This window comes from Camellia sinensis, chromosome 1 (assembly GCF_055761805.1).
Source record: "Camellia sinensis isolate YWXY chromosome 1, ASM5576180v1, whole genome shotgun sequence".
Taxonomy (NCBI): Eukaryota; Viridiplantae; Streptophyta; class Magnoliopsida; order Ericales; family Theaceae; genus Camellia; species Camellia sinensis.
In genome coordinates, this window is record NC_138961.1 from 138,619,167 (window position 1) to 138,625,405 (window position 6,239).

The following is a 6,239-nucleotide window of genomic DNA, read 5'->3' on the forward strand; positions in this document are numbered from 1 at the left end:
ATATATATATATCTAAGGCCCAGCATACAAGTTTATGCTGCCAAATAAATAACAAAAAACAAAAATTTGCAGACAAAGATACATGGCAACAAGGAAATCATATGAAATAAATAATTTACAATATATAAGACTTTCAATTCTGTTAAAATATTATAAAACAAAGGAAGAAATTAGTAATTACAAAATTTTGTATTTTAATCTCATAAAAAACCACAAATGGGCAAAAATGTCGAATGATTTTGATCTGGGAAGCATGAGTTCAATATCCAACCAAAACCAAAACCAAAACCGTAGATCCAAACACCCTCTAGTCAAAACAATAGATCTAAAGTAAATACCATAATAAATCAAAATTGAAAACCTTTTTCCAAATTTGGTATGAATTAGAATACCAAAGTCAGAATTTTTAAGTCACAAATAAACCAATATGATCCAAATCTTGTGAAATTCATCTTCTTATAGTATAGAATGGTATTCACATTAATCATTAGCAATTAAACCTTCACCAGTAATGGTGTTGTATAGAGGAAATTTTACACAATGAAGATGATGGTGGTTCTAGGTTTTCTGGTATAATAGAGGGGTTTCAAAATGAGGGTTTTAGGGTTGAATTAGGGTAGTCCGCAGATAAGAAGATGATTTATAAGAGGAGATTGTGAATAATAGTATGCCAAATCGAGTGATTGGGCAGCACACTTAGAAACGATTTGTTGATGGTAGATGGAGAAGATGAAGAAGGTTTAAGAGCTTTCGAAAGCAGCAATGTTAGTGAATGAGTGGGAGTGAGATGAGAAGGAGAGCTCTCGCCAGCGGTAATGGGAGATGAGTCGTACCAAGATAGAGAGAGAGAGAGAGAGAGAGAGAGAGAGCTGCAGTAATAACAGGGCAGAGTCACAAGAAGCTAGAGATCAAGGGAGAGACAGAGAGAGCGAGAGAGAGAAGATGACAAGGGTTACCTAGACGTTGGAGGGGGTTTTGCCCATGTCGGTGTTGGCATCTGTGGCGCTGCTGTGAGAGAGTGATAGTTGCATGAGAGAGAATGAGTGAGGAGAGAACTAGGGGGGAATGAAATTAGGGCCAATACTCAACCAAAAAAAATTAGGGCCAACTTTTTGCGACGGTTGTAAAATCCATCTCAAAACAGTTCAAAACGTGAAGGGGAAAAAGTTTTGCGACGGGGATAACATATCATTGCATATGTTGTGTCGTTTTGTGACGGTAATGGATTATTCATCGCTAAAAATATGTTTTTTTATTATGTTTTATTGCGACAAATTATTTCCGTTGCAAAAAATTATATTTAGTGACAAATTTTTTTGCCGTTGCAAAAGCTTGTTATTTGTGACGATTTTTAACCCTTCGCAAAAAGTTCCGTGTCATAAAGCCCCTATTCTAGTAGTGGCAATTTGTGAGCAAATTTATTATTGCAAAACCTTGACAAAATTTTCAATGTAGTTGACATCTATTTTCTAATCATCACCTTAGAAATAAGGAAATCCAATTCATAGCATTAATCATTATGCATTACTAAACAGTGTAACTTAATAAACTGGGGTGTTGCAGTGGTGGGTTGCTTTTCGCTTTAAAAGATTAGAATAGAAAATCTGGTAGGCCATATCTTTGGCAATTCTATGGTCCATTTGGAAGCATAGGAATGAGATTGTGATTTTAGGTAAGCAACCCGATATGAATGTGCTTTGTGATCTAATTAAAACAAGAGTGGCTTGGTGGGTTAAAGCGGCATCTCCAGATTCAAATGTGCACCATTATAAGTTGGAAATGAAGATTTTCATTACATGATCAACAGTTGTAAAATGCTCACGTTAACAAATTAATATATTAAACTCGAATATAGCTAAGTATTAAATTAGAAAATAATATATATTTATATATGGTCATCAATGTGGGAGAACGATATAAATAAGTCTAAGGAACATAAAGTTTGAATCATCTCTAACAATCTATACACAGTAAGAGACTTAGACAACACAATTTTCCCTAAATTCTAATCCAAATGTAAATTTAATCTAAATTCTAATTCATACCCAATTAACTATATCACTAAAAAAAACCATAAACTAAGACTCATAATTTATCCAAAATTTTGGTTTTTACTTGCACAGTCGGCGATGAGACGACCTCAGATGATGATGATAATGGGGGAAAAAAAACAAGCGGCCTCACCACTGTTTGTGAGGGAGGAGCTGCCGATCGAGCTTCCGTAAGTGATTGATCTCAAGCGACAGTGACCAACAAGGAGGTGAATCAATGCTCCGGTTGCCGGCAAATACGAAGAGGAGTAGCGGAGGAGAGCTGTTTCGTGGTTGTTAGAGCGGCGGTGAGAGAGGGAAAGGAGAGTGGTAGCGAAGAGGAAGAGGGAGAGAAACGCTAAACAGAGGGAGAGGCATTGGTTTGTTTAGGGATTGGTTTGGAAACAATATATATATATATATATATATATGTGGTCATTTTACACAATTCGCGAGAAAACATTTTGGTCGCCAATTAATTTTATAAATCCCTCCAAAATTTGCAATGTCTCTCTCCAATATTTTAGTTAATTGGCGACTAAAAATTTTTTTAGTCGCTGAAAATAACTTTTTTTTGGTTGCCAAAGATAAAAATAAGTTTTTGTTTGTCATTCGGCGACTAAATAATTGTAGTAGCCAAAACTAACTATACAGCGACTATCAAATTTTGTAGTCACTAAAAATAAATTTTTGGTGATCAAACTTTTGGTTGCCAGAGATAAAAAGTAAATTTTTGTTTTCCATTCGGCGACTAAATAATTTTAGTAGCCAAAAATAACTATACAATGATTTAAATATTGTTTAATCGCTGAAAATAAATTTTTTTGGTCACCAAAGATAAAAACTAAATTTTTGTTTTTCATTCAGCGACTAAATAATTTTAGTAGCCAAAACTAACTATACAGCGACTAAAATATTGTTTAGTCATTGGAAATAAATTTTTGGTGACCAAACTTTTGGTTGCCAAAGATAAAAAGTAAATTTTTGTTTTTCATGCGATGACTAAATACTTTTAGTAGCCAAAACTAACTATATAGCGACAAAAATATTTTTTAATCGCTAAAATTAACTTTTTGGCGACCAAAGATAAAAAGTGAATTTTTGTTTTTTATTTGGCGACTAAATAATTTTAGTAGCCAAAACTAACTGTACAGTGATCAAAAATATTTTCAGTCTCCAACTGTGACATTTTTAGAGACTAATTTTTTTTAGTCGTCAATAATCAATATACACTGACTAAAAAAAATTAGTAGTTAAATATTGTACTTTTTCCGACTAATATAACTTTTGATCGCTAATTCCATAACTTTTGGCAACTAAATTTTTTTTGGTTGCCAAAAATGTAATTTGTTGTAGTTGTTGTTCAAAATTGTGAAATTAAATAAATAGATTTATGAAGAAAACAAATTATATACCAAGAACATATGCTGATAATTACAACTAAATTTCAACAGAAATACACAAAAAACAATAAAGGATAAAGAGACAAAACCGAAGCCTGCACGGAAGCAGTTTCCTTAAAACAGATTTCGCCGCCTCACGGGTCAAGTGCTTGAGGAAACCCGGCGTCTGTCTCCCAGGATACGACGGTCAAACCAGCTACGGCAGAAGCACTATCTGTCTAGCTTAGCGAACAAAACAATGGCAGCACTTTCTCACAATAGGAACTATCAAGCAAACTGACTTGTAAAATGGAAGCAAAAATTTCTATATTGAAACTTGACAGGAGGGTCTCAATTTATACATGTATAGGGGAGAGAGGAAAAGCCTCCAGCCTTTAAGGCTAGTCATTAAAACACCAAGCATCCATAGCCCCTTTCCACAAAATGAAAAGTATGGATGCCCAAAGGATTCACACCCTTTAGCCAAGAAAAAAGATTTAAATACTCTTTAAAACCCTATTCATGAATCTAACATCATGAAGCAATTTCTTGGCAATTTCTTATTCAAAACCCAAGGATTTTTGGCTCACTTGGACCCAACACAAAAAATGGTTAGGACCCACTTTAATATTTAATTAAAGTCACTACACTTTAATATTAAATTAAAGTCCCCAAAAATCATTTTTTCCAACAATCCCCCACATGAATAAAAATTGACCGAATGACTCAACAAACGGACATCGTTCAACAATAAAGACTCTGAGAGAGAGTACAACGAACTAACCCCGACAACAGAGAAGGTAGCTTTTGGCTTTGAACCTCTCCCAATGAAAACCTATCGAGTTTACTGGCTGATCAGTGAATAAGACATCTTGAACTGCTCTGCCGTTTATGTAAACTGAGACAATAGATCTCACATGGGAATTACTCCTACCACCATTATGTTCTCACTGGTGTGCCCTGTGTGGCCCTGGACACTAGCCTAGTTCAGCAAGTGGTTTCAAAGAATCTTGGCCTGCCCAATTCTTCTAGAAGCGGCCCCACTTCACACTCACATAGGTGACTCTACTTGAGTATCCTGCAATACTCAGCTCAACAGCTTAACACACTAGAGTCATTAAAAGCTCAGCTTAACCTCTACACTTGCAGACATCACTGATAGAAGGAATGGCTGGAGGTTTAACCTCCTCAGTGACATACCACCATTACACGCAATTAGGTTGTCCCATTGAACCTAGATCTTGGGATCTCCAGTCAACTAGGTTGGGTTTCCATTCTGGTAACTTCCAAAGGCCTTAACCCCATTCCTTTTGACGACGTTTCGACTAACACTCGACCTAACCCTTTGGTTAGCGGATCCGCAATGTTATCCTTAAACTTTACATAGTCTAAAGAGACAACTCCATTCGAGAGTAGTTGTCGTATGGAATTATGTCTACGACGGATATGTCTAGACTTTCCATTATACATATTACTCTGTGCCCTACCAATTACAGATTGACAATCACAATGAATACAAATAACTAGCACAGGTTTAGACCAACGTGGAATATCTTCAATGAAATGGCGAAACCATTCTACTTCTTCCGTTGCTTTATCCAAAGCAATAAACTCTGATGTCATCGTTGATCTAGATATACACGTTTGCTTGGAAGATTTCCAAGACACGGCTACCCCACCAAGAGTGAACACATATCCACTAGTGGACTTTGAGTCCTTTATATCTGATATCCAATTCGCGTCACTATATCCTTCAAGCATAGCTGGATATCGAGTATAATGCAGCCCATAATCCCGAGTGTAGCGTAAATACCTTAACACCCGCACAATGCCCTTCCAATGAGAAGCATCAGGATTACTTGTGTATCTACTAAGCCTGCTAACTAAGTAAGCTATATCTGGCCTAGTACAACTCATCAGATACATTAAACTTCCAATTATCCGAGAATATTCTAACTGAGAGACACTCTCTTTATTATTCTTGGTAAAGTGTAGACTTAAGTCTACAGGTGTCGATGACACAGTCGTATCTGATCCACTAAACTTATCAAGTATTTTATCAACATAATGAGACTGAGAAAGTACAATTTCGCCAGAGATTCTGGTAATCTTAATTCCCAGAATAACATCTGCAATGCCCATATCCTTCATGTGAAATTTAGAGTTTAACAACTTCTTGGTAGTTTTGATCATTTCATCGTTACTATCTATAATGAGCATATCATCAACATATAGACACAAAATGACATAACCTCTGTCAGTGTCTTTGACATAAATACACTTGTCACATTCGTTGATTCGAAACCCATTTGACAACATTACATTGTCAAACTTCTCATGCCATTGTTTAGGCGCTTGCTTCAAACCATACAAAGATTTGACAAGTTTACAAACTTTCTTGCTTTGTCCGGAGCTGAAAACCCTTCAGGTTGCTCCATGTAGATTTCTTCATTTAAATCCCCATTTAAGAAAGCCATCTTTACATCCATCTGGTGTATCTCAAGATTGCGAAAAGCTGCTATCGCAATCATTATGCGAATGGATGTTATCCTAGTTACAGGTGAGTACGTATCAAAGTAATTCAGGCCTTCTCGTTGCCTGTACCCTTTGATAACGAGCCTCGCCTTATACTTGTCAATAGACCCATCGGCCTTCATCTTTCGTTTAAAAATCCATTTGCAACCTAAAGGCTTACAACCTGGAGGTAAATCTACCAACTCCCAAGTGTGGTTCTGTAAGATGGAGTCAATCTCACTTTTGATCGCTTCTTTCCATAAAGGACTCTCAGGAGAAGTCACAGCTTCGTGAAAAGTTTGAGGTTCGTTCT